Raw genomic sequence first — 24,415 nt, 5'->3', positions numbered from 1 at the left:
AATAAATAAATAAAGCAATTAAAAATGGGGAAAAGATTTTAATACTTACCCAAAGAAGATATATAAATGATCAATAAGTACATGAAAAAATATCAACATCATTAGTCATGGGAAAATGCAAACCAAAGCCACAATGACATACCACTTCACAGCCACTAGGATAGCTATAATCAAGACAGACACCAACAATTGTTCACAAGGATGTGGAGAAATCAGAACCTACCTACATTGTTGGTTGATAATCACCAACCTAGATCGTTGATGATGCAGTCATTCTGGAAAACAGTCTGGGAGTCCCTCAAAATTAAACAAAGCATTATCATTGACCTAGCAATTCCACTCCTAAGTATATACCCAAGAGAATATGACCACACAAAAGCTTGTATACAAATGTTATTCCAACATTGTCCATAAGAGCCAAAAAGAGTGGAAACAACCCAAATGTCCTTCAAGTGATGAATGGATAAATAAAATGTGGTATATCCATAAAATGGATTATTATTCAGAAATAAGAAATGAAGTACCGATACTATAACATGCATGAACCTTGAAAAAATTACAATAAGTAAAACAAGCAGGCAGAAAAAGCCACATATTTCTGATTTCATTTAAATAAAATGTCTAGAACAGGCAAATCCATGGACAGAAAGGATTAGTGGGTTCCCAAGGGCTGGAGAGAGGGAAGCTAATGGGTATAGGGTTTATCTTTTCAGTACTGATGAAAATGTTCTAGAATTTGACAGCAGAGAACATTATGTAAATACAGTAAAAGCCACTGAATTGTATACTTTAAAAGGGTGAATTTTATGGTATGTGAATTTATTTCAAAAAAAAATTTTAACACCCAACATGGAAGTACAAAAACATGAGGACATTAAGATGTATGCTTCACTACAGAGCATTTCCATACCTAGCAGGAAGATCAGATGCTTAGCTGACCAACACTAACAAAAATACGTTAAAAAGACAGTTGATTCAGAACCCAAAGTGAGGTATGGTGACTCACCAAAGAATGACGGGCTACGGTATACTTTCAAGTCCACTACAAATAACAAGGTAGAAAAGTCACAGGAAGAAAGCAGAAGTTCAATGAAATCTACAAAACTCTATAAGTGAAGAAAAGAATATAAGCTTTTTCTGAGAAACACTACAGCAAAGAGAATGAACTCCTTTCCCTCTGTGGCACAGAAAGAAGAACCAGGAAAGTCACTGGGCTGAAAGAGCCACAGTGCCATCTGGAAGCCTGCAACTGCCACAACCATAGCTGCACACACAGGGACTGCATGTCAGAATGACAAAGCAGGCCAGGAACTCTTCCCTCGACAAGGCATTTTCTCTATCTAAAAATACCATCAGGGGATGGGGAAGGAGCTGCTGTGGATCAGATAGGAAAACCTTTATTAGATACACTTTCATGAAGCAAAAAACTTCTATTAAAAAAAAAAAAACAAATTAAAGAGTAACTGAAGAGAAACTAAACTGGGGGAAATTTCAGGAAGTGTATCAAAAAAAGCTTCTTGGCAGCCACAGCTGTTGCCTCCACAAGAATCATCATCACTTGAAAATTAAAAAGTCATTGAGACAAAGAGCAAGCAATCCCAAAAGAACATAAGCTGTGTGGTCTCGGAGGTCTTTCCCAGAATACCCGCCAACAAGCCAACTCTTTCTGGCAAGAGCAGAAGGAAACCTAAATTAGAGGCCCAGCATTCAAACACACTGAACTGGAAGCCCATGGCCTCATGACAAGCCATTTCACTTGCTCTGGGCACACCAGTACATTTAGCAGAGATGAGCGTTAAGTAAGTGGCTGCTCCCCAGAATAGCTATACCACAAACTGGCCCTCAGTCTGAAAATTGGGGAGTTCACATCTCAGAGGGACTAGAACAATCATCTACAGATAAGAAGCAGCTTAAGAGAACATCTAATCTGGGCCATTTTAGAGATGAAAAATCTGCAAGCAAAACAGGCAAAATGACTTTTGTGGACAGTAAAGTATGGATGGCCGAGCAAGGACTAGAACATGAAGTCCCCGAATCCTGATGTTCCACTACGCCACCACACGTTAGAAAAAAGTATCTGGGGAGCTGACATCTATTAAAGAAGTATCTTAAGTTACCTACGGATTAAATCTAAGGTTACCTACTAATTAAATCTTTTCCCCCAATTACAATCTCCATTTATATGTGTCAGCAGAGCAAGTGTCAAAGACTAAGTCACTAAGCAAGTAAAGCTTCCATGAGCCAGTTGCTCAAAATCAAACCAACATTTGTTAAATACCACCATACGCAAGGCAAGCAGAGACTTAAGACTCCAATATTACAAAAGAACACCCAAAAAGGAAACACAAAGGAAGAAAACTCCAGGATGATAAAACAGAATTGGCAAACTACACCCAGCTGGCCAAATCCATGCTACCGCCTGCTTTTTGTACAACCCATGAGCTAAAAATGGCTTTTACATTTTTAAATGGTTGGGGGGATGGGGTGGGAATCGAAAGGGTATTATGTAACATATGAAAAGAGTATGAAATTCAAATTTCAGCATCCATAAATAAAGTTTTATTGGAATACGGCCAAGATCATTTGTCTATGGCTGCTTTCACATTGGAAGCAGAGTTGAACAGCTTCAACAGAGACCGTATGGCCTACAAAGCCTAAAATATTTACTACCTGGCCCTTTACAAAGTCAGTTTGCCAACCTCTGATATATTATGACAAGGAAGTGAGATGAAAACTAGTCTTATGGTAGTCTAAGTAGCAAGTGCACAACAAAAATAAATTCTGGACTATCACTTCAAGTTATACAAACTGCTCCTTTTTGTAATCAGAGAAGGGACAGAGGTATGTGGCAATAAAATTTAGTTTTCGAATCAAATCAGTATCAGTGGTGATCTTTGAAAGTTAACTGCCTCTATTTACCTCAGTTTCCCCACTTATAAATATTCATAAAATATATAATACCCACAAGAATTGTTATGAAATCTAAGTAAGAATAAAAGCATTTAGCATAGAAGCTGGCCAAAAGACCTAATAAATAACAGCCAATATTGTTTAAGAAATGGCTCAGGGGTGTCTGGGTGGCTCAGTGAACTAAGCATCCTACTCTTGATTTTGACTCAGATCATGATGTCAGGGTTGTGAGATTATGCTCCATATCAGACCGCACTCAGCGGGGAGTCTGCTTGGAATTCTCTCTCCCTCTGCCCCTACACACTCTTCACTTTGTAAAATAAATAATTAAATCTTTAAAGAGAGAGCAAGAAATGGCTCAAAGTGTGGTCTCAAGTAAAGATTGTAAGAGTATGTACAATAGAAAAAGGTAGGGCAGCCTGGGTGGCTCAGTGGTTTAGCACTGCTTTCAGCCCGGTGAGTGATCCTGGAGACCCAGGATTGAGTCCCACGTTGGGCTCCCTGCATGAAGCCTGCTTCTCCCTCTGCCTGTGTCTGTGCCCCTCTCTCTGTGTCTCTCATGAATAAATAAATAAAATCTTCTAAAAAGAAAAAATAGAAAAAGGTGGACATTTCCTCCAGGGGTATAGAAGTAATTATCAAAATCATGGAAAATTCACCAACAACTGAATTCAATCAGAAAGGATTAAATAATCCATAATTTTTTGAATTATTAAAACCCAAAATTCTCCTATTTATCAGCTAAGATACCCTCAGTCTAGGAAAGTAGATTTAAGTGCTTATGTCAGAATCTTTGTCCTCAGAGATAAAGGTAAATTAGTATCATAATGTACATCTGCACTGAACTTTATCCCTAACCAAGTGTGGTGGCACTCATAGCCTCAGAGGATGAACTCTGAAATCAGTCTTGAGTCTGAAAACTAACTTAAAAATCATTCCTAGCACTGTGATATTCCCTCACGTATAAATGAGGTCAATACTACTATTCTCTGAGTTGTTAGGATGACTAAGTGAGAGGCCTCAGTCCCTGACACTAACAGGTACTCAATAAAAGTTATATAGGTCCATTGGTCTCTCTTCCCTTCCCTCCCTAACCTCCACCCCCTTCATCCTCACAACAATGCTCGGAAGAAGCTGAGCAGGCACTGTTATCCACATCTTACAATGGAGGAAACTGTGGCACAGTCATGATGGCAGCAGAGCCAGAACCCAGGTTTTCCCAGTACATTTTCAGTAAACCCCAAATGCTAAATATATGAGAACTGTGAGTCCAAAAATTGGTTGGCTGGGGTTGGCAGTAGGCAAAGTAGGTGAAGAGAGTTAAAAAGGTACAAACTTCTAATTAAAAATACATAAGCAAAAAAAAAATTTTTTTAAATACATAAGCCATGAAGATGTCACATACAGCATGGCAACTATAGATAATAATACTGTACTGCAGATTTGAAAGCTGCTAAGAGAGATCTTAAAAGATCACAAGAAAAAAAGTTTTGTAACTATGTATGGTGACAGATGCTGACTAGACATTGTGGTAATATTTTACAATATACAGTCAGGCTATTATGATATATTAGTTTCAAGTATACAACAATTACATGTTAAAAAAAATTGGTAGCTTATATAAAGCACCAAGGTTATAGCTTACTCCTCCACAAATAAAATCTCCCCATGAAAGAAATGACTCCATCTCTGGGAAGCCTGTACCAGAACTGTCCCCAGAATGATGGTCCTCTGCAGAACCAAGTCCTTGCTACTCATGTGCTCTACTCTTGTCAAGGACCCAGAGATCAAGACAATTACTCAGAAATAAGAACTCAGGAAGAACTATATGGCAGGCAAACAGAGGTGTCATTTCAGAGAAATCCATTCCAGTTGTCAAGAGAAAACTTCAAAGTGAGCAACAGTCACGTGTGAAAACTAGCAAAAGAAGAAAAAATTAATTGACTTCAGAACATAAAAGAGTATCACTAAAGGACTTGGATGTCTGGTTGTGGTCAAGTAGTCAGACTATGTTAAAGGTAAAGGAAAATTACTGCAGTGACCAGGGCTTCTTGTTGATTTCACAGTTTAAATTTAAAATGGCCCCCTAGGTGTAGTCCTGAAGTGTTCTTAAGCACAAAGAAAGATGTTGTGATGTGCCTTACAGAGAAAATGTTAGATTAAATTTCACTCGGGCATGAGTATATATTAAAATAAGGCATCTTTAAGCACAAGCACATATGGAACAAGGTCAGCTATCTATCATTTGATGATAATGTGATGACCAGAGGCTTGCAGGAATCTAAACCTGTATTTCTCATAGGAGAGATGGTTCAGTATTCTCTAGTTCAGTGTTTGCAACTTCACAGAACCTACCTACCATGAATAATGACTGTAATAAACACAGAGAGAATGACAGGGCAATTGGGGACCCTGGATGAAGGGAACACAGAAATTGTCTGTACTACCCTCACAATATTTATGTAAGTTTGAAATTTTTCAAAATAAAGTTTTAAAAAATTTTTAGGTGCTAAACATACTACAGGCTGCCCTAGGCCTACAAAACAATCACTAAAACTAGATCTCAAGGTAGTTCTGAAGTTGGTGGTTGTCTTGCTCCTCACCTCCCTCCCTCTCCTGCTCTATGCACACAACACTAAGAAAATAAATGTCAAATTGTTATTATGTTGCAAGGACCACATCTTTTGACATGAGCCATTCACTTCTTCACAAAATAAAATGCTTTAAAATCACAGAATCCAAACCTCCTCTGAGCACACAGTTCAAAAAGGCTATTGCACCCAAAAAGCATCTCTTGGGTTTTAGAGAGTCCCTCTTTCTTCCTATGCTGGTAGGGATTTTAAAAACTTACATGTGTGATCTAATTAGATTTAATATTCAGAAAAGTCAAAAGCTCCTTAATGTCTCAAAAGTTTTAAGAAACAACTGTGGGAATTCAGTTATGGGGGAATCTTTGGGTGGCTCATGATCCTGGAGTCCTGGGATCAAGTCCCACATCGGGCACCCTGCATGGAGCCTGCTTCTTCCTCTGCCTGTGTCTCTCTCTCTCTCTCTCTCTGTCTCTCGTGAATAAATTTAAAAAAAAAAAAAAAGAAAAAGAAAACTGATGGGAATACAGTTATAATAATTGAGAACGTTCTATAAGAAACAAGAACTCCACACACACTTTTGTTTTCAGTGAAGCCTTGTAATCTTGGTTATAATTTCTTTACCCCTCAGAGTGGGCTGCCTTTATTATAAACAATGCCTGAGTTACCCCACGCTAATCTAGAAGGGGTCTTTTGGGAGATGCCAAAAGAAATTCTCCGTTAATAATGTAAGACATTATTGGATTTTCTTTTGTTCTTAACCACAACCTAAATTTCCTCCTCCCATCCCCCATACATTTGGCCCTCTCTACAAAGTAGGTTGTGATGGAAGGACAGAGTAGGATTTTCACCTGGCATGTGGAGGGGACAGAAGACTCTCTACTGCTAATCAATTATAGCTACAAACACTCAACAGTGATAGCACTGCAGCCACCATGGCTACAGACTGGAGGAAAAAATAACCCAGTCCAGTCCCATGATCTTTCAAATGAAATAAAAGAATAAAAAAGGCAAAAGTGAGGAGGATGCACAGGAAGCCTCTGAAAAAAACTACAGAGCAGCAATCACTTGAGAGCTTGTTAGAAATGCAGACACTTCAGTTCAACCTAGGACCTAATGAATCAGAATCTGCATTTCAATAAGATCCTTGAGTGATGGGTTCGCACAATAAAGTTTTATTAATTCCGGATCTCTATCCCCAAACTGCCTGGCTCAGGAGCATGTTCTCCAGCAAATTCAGCTTACATGGTTTCCTCAAAGAGGCGTACCCAATCTCCACACTGGGTCAGATAGACTTGCTATATGTGCTGAGTACTCTGTATACTTCTTCCCATGGGATATATCACAACGCTAGAGTTGTTTAGTACTGGTTTTCCTCTTGAAGCTACAAGATCTATGAGGATGGGGCATGTGAGTGGCTCAGTTGTTGAGTGTCTGCCTTCAGCTAAGGTTGTGATCCTGGGGTCCTGGACGCTCCCCACCAGGACCCTGCTTCTCTCCCTCTGCGTAGGTCTCTGCCTCTGTCTTGGTGTCTCTCATGACTAGGTAAATAAAATCTTTCAAGAAAAAACAAAAACAAGATCTAGGAGGACAAGGACCAGGTCTACCCTACTTATCCTAATAGCTCCAGAGCCCAGAACAAGACAGGAGACAAAGTAAGCATTCAGTTTATTTTTTAATAAATGAGTGCCTCTACCATGTAAAAGCACAATGCCAGACTCTGAACATCAAGACATGGTCCTTGTCCTTAACTCCTAGCTTAGTGAATTTTTGCTGAAGCTAACAAGAGCCAGGATCTCAAGAGCACGTGCCACATTCACATCTGTTTTCCTATTTCTCTGCCAAATGACAACAGGTAGCCCAAACACCTGCCACCCACCTCCTGGGCGTGACCCACGGGCAAGCATGTCCTCATCTAGTCCTCCTCCCTTCATCCAGGATTCTCCATTCCAAGAGTTCAGTATCTTGTCTGCCTTCTCTCTGCCCTCTCTAACGCAGCTCCAACAGGCTTCATCAGCATCATTCCATTCTCCCCCTGGGAGTGTGTTATTTCTGGCAACATCATCTTCAGCCCCCTTCCCTCATCAGTCCTCTTATTAGAAGATGTCGAATTTCCCTGGTTACCTCCTTCAAGAACATCTTACCTAACTCATTTCTAACCACGCAATTGATTATTTCCTATAAACTGTCAAGTCTACTCTATTCAACAGAAACCACTCAAATCTATATCCCAGATCACAATGAAGACTCTCCCAATTAAGTGTTCAATATTCAATTGTTTTCCCACTTTCCTCAATCATTTCCTATATCCCTCAAAGGGACACTAAGCAAGAGCGATAATTTCTTCTAGGATTATATTCTCCATGATTCTTACATTTATTCTTATTTAACAGACAACAATGTCTCGGTAGATTTACACCCCAAAGCCTGTATCCAAATAGCAAGGTAAGAAAAATATATTTGAATGTCTTAATTGAAAGCAATGAAAGTAACAGTATTTTTTTTTATCTTCAGAGAAATGTTAAGTGGATAGGCAAAGAGCACACTGTGACAGGGAGGGAAGTGCTCAGAGAAGGCACAAGCAAGCACACAGCAGTCTCTGACAGGCTCATAATCCTGATCCCACATGGAGTCCAATGCAGCACTTGAAACATCACACTCTAGACTCTAGGACTCTAATATAGAGGTCTCTTCTAAGCACTGTACGTGCATGGTCCTAGTGCCAGTCATGAGCAGGGCTAACAATTCAAGGGCCATGCCTTCTGAATGTTTTCCACATCCCAACCTGTAGCAGTGATTACCAAGCAATGGTGGACTGGAGCCCTAGTCCAAAGATTTGGTTGGGGACTGCCAGAAATTTTAGAGCACCGAAAGCACTTTAAAAAGTCATTGATTTGGGATGCCTGGGTGGCTCAGCGGTTAAACATCTGCCTTCTGGATCAGGGTGTGATCCTGGAGTCCCAGGATCAAGTCCCACACCAGGCTCCCTGCATGGGAGCCCTCTGCCTGTGTCTCTGCCCCTCCCCCCTCCTCTGTCTCTCATAATAAATAAACTCCTTTAAAAAAGAAAAGTCACTGATTTGTACTTTTTCTTAAATACTTCAAAATACACACTTCTAGAGTATATGAAGAAGATACCTCAGCTGGTCTTATGGATTTCAAATAACTGATAGTTTTTCTGTTCACATACATTTCATCCACATGCCCACTCTGTTTCAGAACTACTTCCTGTGGTCACAGGAGAAGAGGACTGAAGATCATATGCCTCTAAACTTCTGTTGTCCCCACGACAGGCAGAGGATACAGTTCCCCAAAGACAAAGACTTCTTCCCTTAAGGAAACCCAAGAAAAAGTTGTTCCTGATGACAAAAAAGGCCATCCCTCCCCTGTGCAGGAACTGTTGGAGGTGAAGCAGGGGTTGCTAAGGCAGGGTGGAGAAGCCTGGGACTGCATTCAGGGAGCTACTCGGTTACTGGGTCAGTCCAGGCCCCAGCCTACCCATCTCCCCCATCTCCCCCATCTCCCCCATCTCCAACCTCAACTCTTTTCCTCCTTAGCACCCTCAATGCTCAGAAGAAGGAGGGAAGGGACCCCTTGATTTCTGATCCAAGGAGGCAGTGGCCAGAGGACAGCTATTACCCTACTAGCCCCCATGGCTGTAGCTGCCATGTCTGACTTCTCATAGCTCTGCCTGCATAGTGGCCAGGAGTACAGAATGTCACACCACAGTCTGAAAGGAGGGCTGACACCCGCTAAAACGAAAGCACACCAGAGACCCTGAAATACCTGAAAGAAATGAAGATTGTTGCCTTTAATATTATTTCTCAGGTTTGCTTCCATAAAGTCCTATGTATTTTTCTTACAGCAAAAAGGATGCTAGCTTATAGAGAATACTCAGATTCAGAGTGAATCATCTCTAAAGAATATCTAATATATTTATTTTGGTTTATATGCAGAACTGACTGTAGAACTTAAGGATGTAATTCAATTTCTAAGCTACCCATGAAAAGCATTAATTTTCCCATTTTATTTTCTAGATTTGTTTGGAAACTTTTCCTATTTTCAACATTAATGGTCAATTTTAGATGTCAAAATAAAGTACAAATCACAAATTTACCCTAAACATTTCAGAGTTCTTTACTGCTAAATTAACGTACTACCCCAGAATTCTCCTTATCATTAAAATCCTAGGAAAACTACTATGGGGGAATAAAAACTGCAGTCTCCAAGACCCCTCCATCCTCCATCACAGATAATACATACCTCCTCTAGAAGCCAAACAGAAGGCTGACTGGCCTACCTGGAATTCTCCTGTGTTATTTTAACTACAGCTATTGCCCAGAAGATACTGCTCCTCCATTTTTATTAAAAAAACATCCAAGGGCGCCCAGATGGCTCAGCCCCTTAGACAGCTGCCTTTAGCTCCCTTTAGCTCAGGTCAAGACCCTGGGGTCCTGGGATGGAGCCCTGCTGGGCTCCCTGCTCAGCAAGGGGTCTGCTTCTCCCTCCCTCTGCTCCTCCCCTTCCCCATGTCCCCTCATGTGCTCTCTCTCTGATAAAATCTTTAAAAATAAATAAAAAAATAGAAACATCCATAATATTCTATATATCCTATGCTAACCACAAAGACCAGCTCTGATTCCCCTCTCCTTTTTGGGGTAGGGGAGGGGAGCACACTCTCTAATGAATAATAAAATATATAAAGCAAGGAAAGCAAGGAAAAGCAGGGAAAATTTCCAAGTTTATAGATAGCTCAGACTCACAGGGCATCTTTACTCTTCACATTGTGCCATCAACCACTTTCAAAAACCAATTTTCTAACTTCCTCACATAATCTAAGTCCCAAACTTCTAGAGAGGTACTTTCATTAAGAGCATTGATACGGGAACCTTAAGAATTTTTTTTTTTTTAAAGATTTTATTTATTTATTCATGATAGTCACAGAGAGAGAGAGAGAGAGGCAGAGACACAGGCAGAGGGAGAAGCAGGCTCCATGCACCGGGAGCCCGATGTGGGATTCGATCCCGGGTCTCCAGGATCGCGCCCTGGGCCAAAGGCAGGCGCCAAACCGCTGCGCCACCCAGGGATCCCGGGAACCTTAAGAATTAAATGGAAACCAAGAAGTCCAGCTAGCAGCCCTACGCTGCCTTGCTATGTAACGGAAAGTTAGTCCTCCAGAGCTGGAATCATGATGACTAACACGGGGGCAGGGCAGGCTTACCTAAGAGCTGGGCCTGTGCCCCACAGAGAGCCTGCAGGAGGTCTCAAGAGATTCTAAAGCGCTCACAAGAGAGGAGTTTAACAAGATAACTCAGCTTTTAAGTAATAGCTGCAGCCTCCTGGCCTCTGGGCTGTGAAAGGGCTCACCTGCCAAGAGTAATAACACAAGCAATTACTACACACAGAATAGATCTCAACAGGATTCCAGGACCCAGACATTCCAGAGTCTCCCTTCCGCACAGAGGAAAGGAAAAGGAGGTAGGGAAAGAATGCACCACTCTTCATGAAGATCTGGGAGCATCCTGTTAGTTAAGTAGATAAGTTACACCTGGCATAATCCACTATTTTGGGCTGCTGCCAAAAATAAAAATGGCCCTGGTATTAAAGGCTATAAAACAATGGATTTTCCCTCTCCTGGAACAGAATTCATAAAGTTTAAAAGCTCACTAACCTCACATTCCAGAAACTGGAAAGAAAAACTCAGAAGCCTCACCTCTTGTTCCTTTCTCTACTACAAACTTCCAGCAGTGCTTAGTCGCTTTAAGCAAGTTGCCTTAATCCTGCTCATTGCATCCAGACTGCTCATAGCTGCTTCCAAGCCTGAGTATTCCCACACTTGTACTTACCCATTTCTCCTTTTTATCTCACCCATTTTATTCCTCTGCCTCTGTCAAGACCTGTCACTTTCACCACCTCTCCAGAAAAGGTTTTTTAAACTTTTATAACAGATCTGAAAACATCACACCTGATTTTCTAACCCATCCATCCTCCAAGGAAACCATCAGTATTTAAACTCACAAGTTCCACTTTAATTATAAAACAAAGCTACCTACCTCTATTTAACAGCAACATTTTAACGAGACTGACAACTCAAATCTCCTCAGCCCAAAGCCTTGGGTCTCAAGCCTAGGCCACATCCTCTCCATAAAAGGCTTTCTTAGCCATGAGACCCTCCTCTCAGGCCACCCCAGTTGCTAGGTTTACAGAAACATCTACCTTCTGTTTATATTGGTCTCTATGAACTTTTTCATCCCACACTCTCCCAGATTTGACTGTTCTTACTAAGCACAGTAAACATCCATTTTATCCCTGGAATCAGGGCACTTCGAAGTGAAAAGGGGTATTAATGAAAATTATGCCAAGACAACAGGTGTGAACAGCAACAGCCTGCAGCAGACTGTTCTTACAAAGGTGCCAAGACCAGGTAAGGAACTATTCCTTGCAAAGAATTAATTTATCTCCTTCTCTGGGAGACTGGGAATTGGCATAGGGAACCAAGAAAAACCCAAATTTGGATTACTGAGTCCCCTTGGAGAAGAAAACAGAAAATGTTTTAGGGGCACCTGGGTTGGTTGAGTGACTGACTCTTGGTTTCCACTCAGGTCACAATCTCAGGGTCATAAGACTAAGCCCCCAGTGGGACTTGATTCAGCTTGGAGTCTCCTTGAAATTCTTTCTCTCTCCCTCTGCACCTCCCCCCCACTCACATGAGCACTCTCCTCAACAAATGTTTTAGGGGTGCCTGGGTGACTCAGCTTAAGCATCTGCCTTGGGCTCAGGTCATGATCCCAAGATCCTAGGATCAAGACCCACATGGAGCTCCATGCTCAGTGGAGAGTGTGCTTCTGCCTCTGCCCCAATCTCTCCCCATCCCCCAGCTTGTGGATATGGTCGTGCATTCTTGCACCCTCTCTCAAATAGTCTTAAAAAAAAAAAAAAAAAAAGTTTTACTTTGAAGTGAAAAAACTGTTCTAGGGCAGCCCTGGTGGTGCAGCAGTTTAGCGGCGCCTGCAGCCCAGGGTATGATCCTGGAGACCCGAAATTGAGTCCCGCGTCGGGTTCCCTGCGTGGAGCCTGCTTCTCCCTCTGCCTGTGTCTCTGCCCCTCTCTCTCTCTCTCTCTCTGGGTTTCTCGTAAATATATAAGTTAAAAAAAAAATTGTTCTAAATATGTCACTATATCAACCTCAAGTTTTGATGTGGATTTGGGCAGAGGTGGAGTTGAGGCGCTGGTGATTAAGGGTATGGGAGGAAGGGGATGAGATGCAACCTGGTCCTAAAGTACCAGAGGCTAGAGGGTTGCTGGGAGAATGGGGGTCAGGGAACCCAAGAGAGCCAAAACTTTTCCCAGTTGAGTTTCTGCCTAACTAGCCACCCATGTGCCATTGAACAACAACTAGTATTTACACACACACAACTGCAATCTTCCACGCGTTACCTAAATTTGTTTAATCCTTCCTAATCCTAATCTTTCCTAATACTTCAATAGCTAATATCGCTGAAGTTTAGAAGAGTTACACATTTGCCAATGCGCACGTTTCTGCCAGGTGTTCCCAGATTTCTAAATTTCATAGACAAGGCTCCCCTGTCCCCAAAATGTCCCATTACTCAGTTTTTATTTTTGCTAAGGATATTAAACAAAGGTTGTCACATTATTTATAAAATAAAGGATATTTTAGCAAAAGAAAAAGTAGTAAGAATATAAACTCAAAACTAAAGCCAGTTCTTTAAATTGAAAAACTTTAACAGCACAAGACCTGCCAGGTGTCTTTATTTCCCTCATTTTGCTCCAGCAGTTCCACTTTCATCCCCCTCTGACTTGAGGATTGATACGGAAACGGCTGGACTAAACCCAACTAATGGTCACTGAAATGTCACATGCGCTGGACACTGTGCTAAACATTTTCCATGCATTCTCTCAATCAGCCACAGCCTCACAAGGAGAGTGCTCTTATTACACCCATTTACACGCAAAGCTGCAACTTGAAGGGATAAAATTAACCTACTCATGGTCATATGGCTAGTAATCAGTGTTGCTAATGACTTGAACCACAGCCATTCCAGAAATCAGTTCTACCCCCAAGACACAAGTAATGTCTATTTCCCAATGCGGGGGTGGGGGGAAGTGGGGAGTGGGGTTAAAAAAAAAAAAAAACTGCCTTATGTGGTAAGTAAACCCTGTATATATCAGCATTTAATATTTACACATATATAAGAATGGACTCCTTTCCAAATCTCTTTCAATCGTTCCTATTAAATGAAGAAGAAAGTTCCAGTTTGGTGGCAGGAAGCCTTCAGCACATCTTCACAACTTGTTAAGCTTTCTTCAGAGCCCTCCACAAGATGCTGTACCTAGCTAGAATTTAATAACACTGTTTTCGTTGTGCATTTCTTAAGGTACTTTCAAGTTATGCCAAGTAACACTGGTTTTCCATTTCCAATAGTGAAAAAAACTTTGGTTTTTTTTTTTTTTTTTTTTTTTAAGATTTTATTTATGTATTTGAGAGAGAGGGAGGCAGAAGACTAAGCAGGAAGCCTGATGTGGGGCTCAATCCCAGGACCCAGAGACCATGAGCTGAGCCAGCCAGGTGCTCCAAATTAAGTTTGCTTTAAAAATATTTCAATTTTTAAAATAGCTGATTGCTCAAAAGACTTTTGAACTAAAGACAAGTAGAGGCAGTGCTCCAGTGCTCAAACCATGGTAGGGGTTCACGCACATGTGAAGCCCAGGAAACCTGAGGTAAGCCATTACACCAAGGCTGGGCTCAGCACTTCACTGAAGACTACCAAGGCTGACTACCCTGGTTGTCTCTCTAAACAACTCTAAACATAGCAGGGTTTCCCCACACAGGATGTGGTCATGCTTACCACCTCCCATCTCCACCTTCTTATCCAAGAAGAAAAAGAAAAAAGAAAAGCTATGTGCCAGTCCACGGGAAAAAAGTCAAACCTCTCACATGAACTTGCCTTTCACCTCCTCATGCCATTTGCAGCTAGGTAGCTGCACACTTCCTTAGTCACACAGCTCTCTAGAACCCAGAGAAAGCAGATGAAGCTAAAGCTCAAGTAACCTACTCTCCTTTAAATACTAGGACCTTAAAACACCTGAGGATCTTCAAGCAATTAAAAAGTAGTTATTTTGTGATCCCCAGGCGGTTGGGCCCTGCCCTCTAATGAAGAGATAAAGTGGTTTTCAAGGATACTCTGATTGGAGAAACAGAAACCAAACGTGCAATAATTAATGAGTAATGAGAGGTTAACCTGTATTTTGCCCTGAATTTTACCTAAGATGGTATCTATAAGAAATAAACAGGTTAAGTGTACGTAAAACCACCCTACAACCACCAAAAACATTAAGTGATATGAAAAGGTACCAGCACTGCAATTCCAGGATGTATCTTATGGAAATGCCAACGCAAGAACACAAAGATGTAAAAAGCACATTAATTCAGTGTAGCAGTATTAGAACCATGAAAAACCAAAACATCAACAAATGGGTAAGTAAAAACACCCAAATGATAGAATACTCTTCAACCACTAAAGAATGAGGTAGGATCTATAATTATGACATTGATGATCGTCATTTTTTTTAAAAGTTGCAGGACAGTGGACACCTAGGTGGCTCGGATGGTTAGGTGTCTGCCTTTTCCTGGAACAGAGAGGGAGCCTGCTTCTCCCTCTCCCTCTACCGGTCCCCCTGTACAGTCCCCCTGTACAGTCCCCCTGCTCAGTCCCTCTGCTCCCCCTGCTCGTGTGTGTGTGTGTGTGTGTGTGTGTGTGTGTGTGTAAAGTTAGGAAACACATTTCCTTAGGGGAATGAGTCCCCCTGCTCGTGTGTGTGTGTGTGTGTGTGTGTGTGTGTGTGTGTGTAAAGTTTAGAAACATTTCCTGAGGAGATGTGGCCGCCGCGGTGAGGAGAGCCATGGGTCAGGCGGCCAAGGTTTTACAGCTCTTTAAAACATTACACAGGACCAGACAACAGGTTTTTAAAAATGATACCAGAGCATTAGAAGCAGTCAGAATAAAGATAAATGAAGAATTTAAAAGTAATAAAAATGAAACTTCTCCCAAGAAAATAGAAGAGAATTGGTCCCTAGGAAAGAACTCCTTGTAGAAAATGTGCCATATTGTGATGCATCAACTCAGAAGCAATGAGTATAAAATCAAGTCTTTGTAGTTTTTAATCTTAAATATATAACACTGGCAAAAGTTTTAGAAATGCATATTTCAGAACTAGCTTCTTGAAAATGAATGAATTAAAGTCTCATAATTAAATTTCACATTAAGAGAACATTGTTGAAAACTGCAGAACATAGCTAAATATTTCTAAACAGCATTAGATAAGACATGTCATTTGTTTTGAAAATCAAACTTTATGAACTAAAATAAATGCTCAGGAGGTATGTCATATTCAAAAAACAAAAAACACAACAAAAAAAGAAAGAAACACATTTCCTTAGGGGAATGAGTCCCCCTGCTTGTGTGTGTGAGACACGTTTGGAAATACATTTCCTTAGGGGAATGAGAATGAATGACAGAAAATTGAGGGCTAAGGCCAGAGGGAGAGATATTTTTATATTTAATTTTATATACTTTTATACTATTTAAAATATTATGAGCAGGTATTAAGTCCAAAACTTAAATATTGGTAATTATTAAATTATTAATGCTGGTTGGCATTCACCTGAACTTTTTTTTTTTTTAATTTTTTATTTATTTATGGTAGTCACACACACAGAGAGAGGCAGAGACACAGGCAGAGGGAGAAGCAGGCTCCATGCACTGGGAGCCCGACATGGGATTCGATCCCGGGTCTCCAGGATCGCGCCCTGGGCCAAAGGCAGGCGCTAAACCGCTGCGCCACCCAGGGATCCCTCACCTGAACTTTTTGAAGAAATTTAGGGATGAACTAGAAAACTGCTGGTCAAAATGAGGAAAAGCCACTAGGGGAACTGTAGATGTGACCCTTAATCATAAGGACCTCGAAGACCTGAGAATTATAAGAAAATTTTATTTTCATATTAGACAAACTAGTGGAATAAAAAATAAAGACTAAGACCACCAGAGGTCACTCAGGGTTTTACTGATTATTTAAGAATGGGGCTTATAAACAAGAAACATGATAGAAGGTCCAAGTGTGTGGCTCCCAAGGATTACAAAAGCAGAAAAGTGATTAGCATAAAATCCTCATGTTTGTAGATGACACTAAAGACTTCACAGCAGTAATGTGCCAAGTTATTGGCGCCAAATTATAGAAAGATCTTGGGAATCTATGCAAATAGAAGAAAATGTGGCAGATGAGTGTTAAAATGAGCATATGGCCTAAATCAGGCATAAAAACAACTTCTCAGCTGTCAGTTATGACCCAAGAATAGGATCTCAGATCACTGTAAATGGACCCTTGAGGACGGCAGCCCAATATTGAGCTACAGGTTAAAAGCAATGCAAAGTGTCCTGGGAGCCATCAAGACAAGCACTAAAAAGAAAGAGAAACTAGTATCCTCCCCTCATAAAATTCTGATGCACCCACCCCAACACATATTATGCTCCTTTTGTCATTTGTGTCCTGCCCCTTCAACTACATATAGAAAAGGAGTTAAACAAGATCAGTGGGTCTCAAATGCCAGTCCCTGAATAGATCCAAAAATGACTCTTGCAGAATCACCTAGGAGAGGCTTTTTTTTAAATACAGATTCCCAGGCTGCACTCACAGAGATTCTAATTCAATGCCTCTGAAAGGCCTTCTAGATGGTCCTGAAGCAATTATCTGTTCAAAAAAATTCACTGGACTGCTTCACTCTAAATCTACTCCCAGAAAGGATTCAAGAAAGCTTACAATAAAAAATAAACTCAAAAGAAAAGAAACCATGTGAGGAACTCCCAAGAATAGATTATGATTCCTATACTTGCACATTAAATGAAGTGGAAAAGATCTGCAAAAGACAATTAGGATGATCTAAAGGAAGAAGCTCCAGTCTTGAAGTGTGAAAAGCAGAACTCCGAACCCTACCAACCCCCCCAGATTCCTCCAATTAAGAGCAGGAGGAGAATAAACTCTCCCCATAACCTACAGGTTCCCAGAGTGCCCTTCTCATCCCCACCCTTCTCAATTCAAGACCTGTTGCCCCAGGAGAAAGTCAGGGTGTTCTGAAGCAGAGGTGAAACTGTATAAATAAAATCTGCTGGCATGTTCCTCTGGGTTCCAAACAAGCACTCCCACTAATCTATCCTGAGCCCAGGAACCTCCTAGCTCATTTCTATCCACCACCTTCAACCAACTCTGCTACCCAATCACTTAGTCTAATTCAAATTCTAACTTCCTCATCTTTTACACTATAAAAACCACATTTCATATTTCATCTGTCTCAAAAAAAAAAAAAGCAATGGAAAAAGAAAACATGTTTCATGCAAGATAAGCAGCAATTCAAAGTGAAGCCTACCATAAGGTAGATTTCTCAGTTTTGATTCATCATGCCTAAAAGACATGCAATAGAAGGTTTCTTATACAATCACAGCCTTTTTGAGACTGTTAAAAGCTTAAGAGACTGAGTTTACCACTTAAGAAAAAAAGAGCATCTTTGAGGTGAAATATCTTACCCCACATCACCCAAGTGGAGAATAGGAGCATCTGTAGAACTGCATCCCCTGAATCCTAGGCTAATCTCTCTTCTCTGCCAGGCGGTTCCCAGAGACAATGTTAATAGATTAATTAACTTGAGGCACAGATTCTCCAATCTTTACAATTCCTCCTCTTACACATTAGGTTAGTGTTATAAGACCATCCCAAGAAGACTATTTCCCATATGGAATCTAAAGCACCCCCAAATATGGTAAGGCATAAGAGAAGAGATAGTGCCTTAAAGAATCACTCATCATAAGCATATAAAGGGAAAATGCTCCAAGATCAGTTTATATTATAGATTGGACATCTCAAAAATGATATATGAAAACATCACCTAAATTTTCATTAGATTTTTACCTATAAGTTGTTTTACTTCCTAATTTTCAAAAAATGCCAACTGAAACCAATGTTTTTTTCCTAAACATTAGAGCTAAGTGTGAAAAACATTAGTTGTTTATCAATTGAGTCTCACTGAAATAAGTGAAATCCCACAACACTCCATCTGCATCAAATGTTCAAAGCCTGTAATTCTGCATTAATTTCTGCTGTAAAAACAAAAAGCATGTCAGTCTCCCAAGAAAGGAATTAGCAACAGAAACTGGGTGTCTATCCATTTCCAACAAGAAATAAGAGGAAAAGCTACCTACATAAGCCCCTTATGAGTTGAATCCCTTTACTTCATTCCTTGTCCCAGATAAGGCAAAGAATTGCCTACAATATTTAGCTATGTCATTTCTTGGAGAAATGAAATAAAATAAATCCAAAGACATCTACACACCCCATGCTAGAACCACACCTGTCAGCTGGACAGCTAGTCTACACTGATAAGTGAATACACAACAAGCCTTAGAACCTTCACTCATTTCCCAAATGTCACACTCCAAATAAACTGAGGCACAGACCCCAACAACCGTGTCCACTTATTACCAGCAGTGATCACCACCCAGCCTCAGGAGTCTCCCCTCATGTTAATAAGCCACACTATGTATGAGCTAGCTCCTTCCAGACCATTACTTTGAGCTCTCAAGTCTGCTACTTTGCTTTTCACCATTACTATCACTAAAGCTTGCTAGGTTAAAAAGTGTTGCCAGAGGCCAGAGCAGAACATTCCATGTAGTAGTAAAATGCGAACAAAAGTTAGCAAAAACAAGGACAAATTCTACATACAATTTGACTCTCATTAATAAGCCTGCTCTTGGCATTTATCTTTTCAGCTAAGTACCCTCCATCCACTGAAAGGTGGTTACCTTAAGAATACTCAGGACTGGCTGACAGGAAGTTAAAAAACCTTAGTCTTGGCCCTGTAAGAAACATGAATATGACCAAGAGCAAGTATTTTTATCAGTTTCTCACTGTTTACACTGAGCTAATGTCAGCTATTGATCTTACTGGGGTACCAGAACAGCAACCACCTCTACTGCTTTTTGGCCTTCTATCATCCTAAAACCCATATTATTTATGTAGAACACTGAACTTGAAGGCGTTAAAGAGCTACTATAAAAACACTGAAGACAGGGATGTCTGGATGGCTCAATGGTTGAGCCTCTGACTCCGGGCTTGATTCCACGGTCCTGGGATGGAGTACTGCACCAGGCTCCCTGCATGGAGCCTGCTTCTCCCTCTGCCGTCTCTGCCTCTGTGTGTGTGTGTGTCTCTCTTATAAATAAATAATAAATAAAATCTTTAAAAAAAATTGAAGATAAACATTAATGGGGACCCTACACCTTTTGTACTTGCTGTTCCCTCTATGAAGAACACACTTTCCCTATGGCTGGTTCTTTGCTGTCCATCAGATCTCAGCACAAATGCTGAGAGAAGCCTTTCCTAACACCTGATCTAAGAAAGCCACTCCTTTTCTTACTCCCAACCACTCTATCCCATTTCCCTGAAATCACCATAATACCATGCTTATTGCTTGTTTACGTTTTTGTTGTCTGTCTCCTCCATAAACCATAAGGGCAGGAATCTGATCTACTTTTTACCACTGTTTCTCCAACATCCACACAAAGCTGAACACTGCAGATGATCAATAAAATCTGTTCAAGAAAGGAAGTATGATTGCTCATCATTCTGTATCATTAGTTAGTACACTGCAGCAGCCACTGTGAGCATTGACTAGAGCCAGCTGGATGCTTCCTTTTCATACAGAAAAAAAAAGAAAAAAAACATTTCAGATACAGTAGAAATTTAGTTCTTTTCTGCTCCTTTACTTACGATCTTGACCATGCTCACCTGCTGAGAAGGGAGCAGTTTTAAGACTCCAGGGAAAAGCCTTCCATCCTATTCTACCTAGTTCTTTGCAAATGGCTCTACTAAAATACTGTTATTTGGCTACCTTGTCCCTGTGAGTGGTAGCATAACAGTATTTTAATTAGGTTAGAAAAGATGTTTTCTTCTTTCAGTCTGCATGAGCTTAGTGCACATAGGAAGGAACAGATCAATGGACTACTACTCTTCATCCCTACTATACTCTGGAAAGACACAGACTTCTTAGTTCAGAAAACTAAGAAACGTTAAGCTATAATAACCTAAATTACAGGTAGCAGTTCCTACAATCTGCACACTAGAGAAATTTCCACTAAGCTACTCATCAGGAAGCCTACATCCCACTTTAGAACAACCTGGCAGCACAATTCCTGTCGAAGGAGGAAACTGTGGCCATCTCCTCCTTTTAATGCCCCTGTACCTTAATCACCCAGTGAGAATTCTGGTTCTTAGAATAAAATCAAAGACTGGCAGAGGGATTCCTTTCTCCTTTAGGCAATTAAATGGGGTGGAGTGAAATGAACTGAGATTTGGCATTGTCCTCCCTTTGGCCTATCTTATCCATAAGCAGGATAAGATATGCTGCTTCCAGAGCTGCTTCTGAAAAGCATCAAAGATTCAAGAACTGTGGTAGAGTCATTCTGCTGTTCTGAAAGCAACCTACATGGCTCCTGCTTAAAAAGACACACAAACACACAGAGTTAGAATGGGAATCAGAGTGAAGACATAGAAAAGGGCTCTATCCCCCAAAATAGAAAGTAAGTTAAGTGTGTAGGACCAAAAAAAAAAAAAAAAAAAAAAAGTGTGTAGGACCAGAGAAAACAGCCATTTCTAACTAAGTAGGGTGACCAAATTTCATACTAAGTACCCCAAGACTTCTACCAACCTCATCTAATACATGCTAGTAACAATCTGTTGTGGCTAAAGAAAGTCTAGCAAATTATTCAAAAAAATCCAGAGTTAAAATCTTTCAGAGTTTTGAGAAGATAGCATCTGATTTGACAGAGACATTTACTTTTTCCAGGTTATATTTCATCTGCCCACACTCTTGCCAGTCTCATCCCAACTCAGGAAATAAAAACCCACCTTCAGTTTTTCCATCATCCTCACTGCCTTTTCACTAACAGAACAGCTCCAAAATGCTTTTGTCAACTTACTGCCCACTTCCTCCTTAAACACATTCCAGAACCAACTCTGTTTCTGTCCCTTTGCTCCCACTCTCAAAAGCAGACACAGACTCTACCTTCACCATCATTTTTTAAAACTGGTCCAATGCAAAGATTTTTCACAACTTGATTTCGAGTTCTTTCTTCTTCAAACTTAAAAAAAGTAAGAGAACTTACTAGATTAGAAGACAGAGACCAGGGATCCCTGGGTGGCGCAGCAGTTTAGCGCCTGCCTTTGGCTCAGGGCACGATCCTAGAGACCTGGGATCAAATCCCACGTCGGGCTCCCGGTGCATGGAGCCTGCTTCTCCCTCTGCCTGTGTCTCTGCCTCTCTCTCTCTTTCTGTGTGACTATCATAAATAAATAAAAATTAAAAAAAAAAAAAAAGAAGACAGAGACCAGAAAAAACACGCATCTTCCATGGCTCTGTAATTTGATTTCTGCTCTCCAAAAAAGAGGAAGGACTATTCCTCTTCACTGTAGCAAAGCTCATCCCTATACCGTTTCATATCTGCAGCTCAGCCTGGGTCTAGGCAAATATGGAGGGCTAGCCCTGAAAAGCACACCTCCAGGTTCTACCCCTCTCCTAAAAGGAGAGGCAACTATTTCCTTCTCACTTTCTGTCACAGAGCTCCAGCTTCCTTTGTAAAGTTCTTACAAAGCAGTTCCTAGTACCACTGGAAATGATTACTCTCCAAGAAAATACAACTTTGCTTAGCAGAAGAGCTTCACACAGAGCAATTTGTCAGTGGTCGATTTTTCATTCCAGACAAGGCTTCTATGCCTGGCACCAATCTGCCTGTCACCCTGCAGTTCACCTGGCTTCCCTCCCCTAACCCCTACCTGCAATTCACCCACCTATCCCTGCAGTTTGGCCACAAAGAAAAGCAGTATAGACTACTCAATGGCTAAATTTTCAAAGCTTCCTCCCAGATTCAAATGTGTCTTCCACACCACACTCCTATGCACATAATGACCATAAGCACCAAATGAAATCACTCACCACAATAACAGCTCAAGGATAAGACAAGGAGTAACATCTAATCTTTCCTCAACTTGATTACAGTCAGTTTCACTTTCCTGCAATTTTGTGGTCATGCATCACTGGTCCCACCCTCCACATTATAAAGTCATGCCCTGAAGGGAGAAGCAGCATAGCATGATGTCTGTGGTAGACAGGCCTAGGTTCAAGTCCCAGCTCTGCTTTTTATTGCCAGTAAAAAGTGCCTGTCCTTGGGTGAACTATTCTTCCTAAACCTTAGATTACACAGCTCTAAACTGTAGCCAATAATGCTACTTGTTAGCTGTTATAAGTGAAATAATATAAACAGAATACTCAGCACATGACCCTTAATAAATGATTGTTGATATTCAGTATCCATAGGGGTTAATCCATGGGCTTGGTCACTTCACAGAATCCAGATGTCCTAGAAGCCTCTAGCACTGACAGAAGCCTCATTCCACTCCTACCTCACTAATGAGAGGGACCTTTAAGAAAAAAAATCAAGCAAAATTCAAGCCTTGGGACCACTGCGTGGCTCAGTCAGTGAAGTGTCTGCCTTCAGCTCAGGTCCTAGTCCCAGGGTCCTGGGATAGAGCCCTGAGTCTGGCTCCCAGCTCAGCGTGAAGCCTGCTTCTCTATCTGCTACACCCCCTAATTGTGCGCTCGCTTTCTCTCCTTCAGATAAATAAAATCTTAAAAAAAAAAAAAAAAAAAAAAGATTCGAGCCTCAGTGAAGGAAAAAATTCAGAAAGATCCACTCAAAAAAAAAAAAAAAAAAAAAAAAGATCCACTCAATGCTGCCAATCCCACTACTGAACCACCAAGCAATGCTGTGTCCTTATGGTGGAGGGAAAAATCAGTGCAAATGAAAAAAAACTAATATAAGAGGAGCTACTCATGGGTCAGATCAATAAAGAGGCAAAAATATGTGGACCTTGGAAATTCCCTTCTCACTCAGCTTCTAATAAATTCTGAATTTCCATTTACGTATAAAGTGGAAAAGCAATACTGAAAACCCTGAGAATCTCAGCTGGTGGCAGAATATTACCTAAGAAATAAATACATGAGAATTAGGCTGGAGAAAAAAAAAAATCTCAAAAATTCACATACACACAAGCTAAAGAACATCTTAACCCTGACAGACAATGAGCCAAGAAAACAGAATGTTTTTTTTTTTTAAACTTTCTGCAACTGCAAAAAACTTGTGGAGCTTTGGGAGACAATGTCATAAATGGTATTTGCTGTTCCAGAAGAAAGTCAGTACTGAAGTTTGAAATGTCTTAAAGTAATCAGTCTGCAGTCATCACAACTGGGAAATCTATTAACAATCAAGAAACATCAAGTTCCAAGATTTGGGAGGGTTGGGGAGAGAACAGAGGTGACAAGTGATAAAGAGAATTTATACTACAAAATTATCATGGAGCTGGAGGATAAATTATTTTAAAAAATTAGTCATAGGGTTTCAAATTCAAAATTCAAAAATGGAGGGAATGGAGGGATAAAATCAGGCAGAATCTAGTATTAGGGCCAGAGACTGGGAATCCGAACCCGGACCCTGATCCTGGCCCCAATCCAAGCCACCACGTGATGACCTTAGGCAAGTCACTGCTCTCTTCAAACCAGTCTCCTCGTGTGTACGGGGTGAAGGAACAGTAATGATCGCTAAGATTCCTACTGGCCTAGCATTTAAGGGTCAAAAAGGGGGGGGGGGTGCATAAATCCTAAACTTCCGGGACTACACACTTGACAGAAGTGGTAGAGAGAAAAAGACGGAATATGAGGGCCAAAGAGCGAGAAAACTTGGGAGTAAGTAAGTGAGCGTCTGTAGAAACTGAAAAGCTTCAAGATGGCCAAGTGCTCT

General features: G+C 40.8%; 1 protein-coding gene and 1 pseudogene across 1 annotated transcript in view; one reads left to right on the top strand and one right to left on the bottom strand.

Annotated features, from left to right (window-relative positions):
- Window positions 1-24,415, bottom strand: part of SND1 (staphylococcal nuclease and tudor domain containing 1) — a 420,606-nt gene that overhangs the window by 395,475 nt on the left and 716 nt on the right. The window lies entirely within an intron of this gene.
- LOC140609557 (complex III assembly factor LYRM7 pseudogene) lies at window positions 15,394-15,944 on the top strand (annotated as a pseudogene).

This window comes from Canis lupus, chromosome 18 (assembly GCF_048164855.1).
Source record: "Canis lupus baileyi chromosome 18, mCanLup2.hap1, whole genome shotgun sequence".
Taxonomy (NCBI): Eukaryota; Metazoa; Chordata; class Mammalia; order Carnivora; family Canidae; genus Canis; species Canis lupus.
This window is presented reverse-complemented; position numbering and strand designations above follow the sequence as displayed.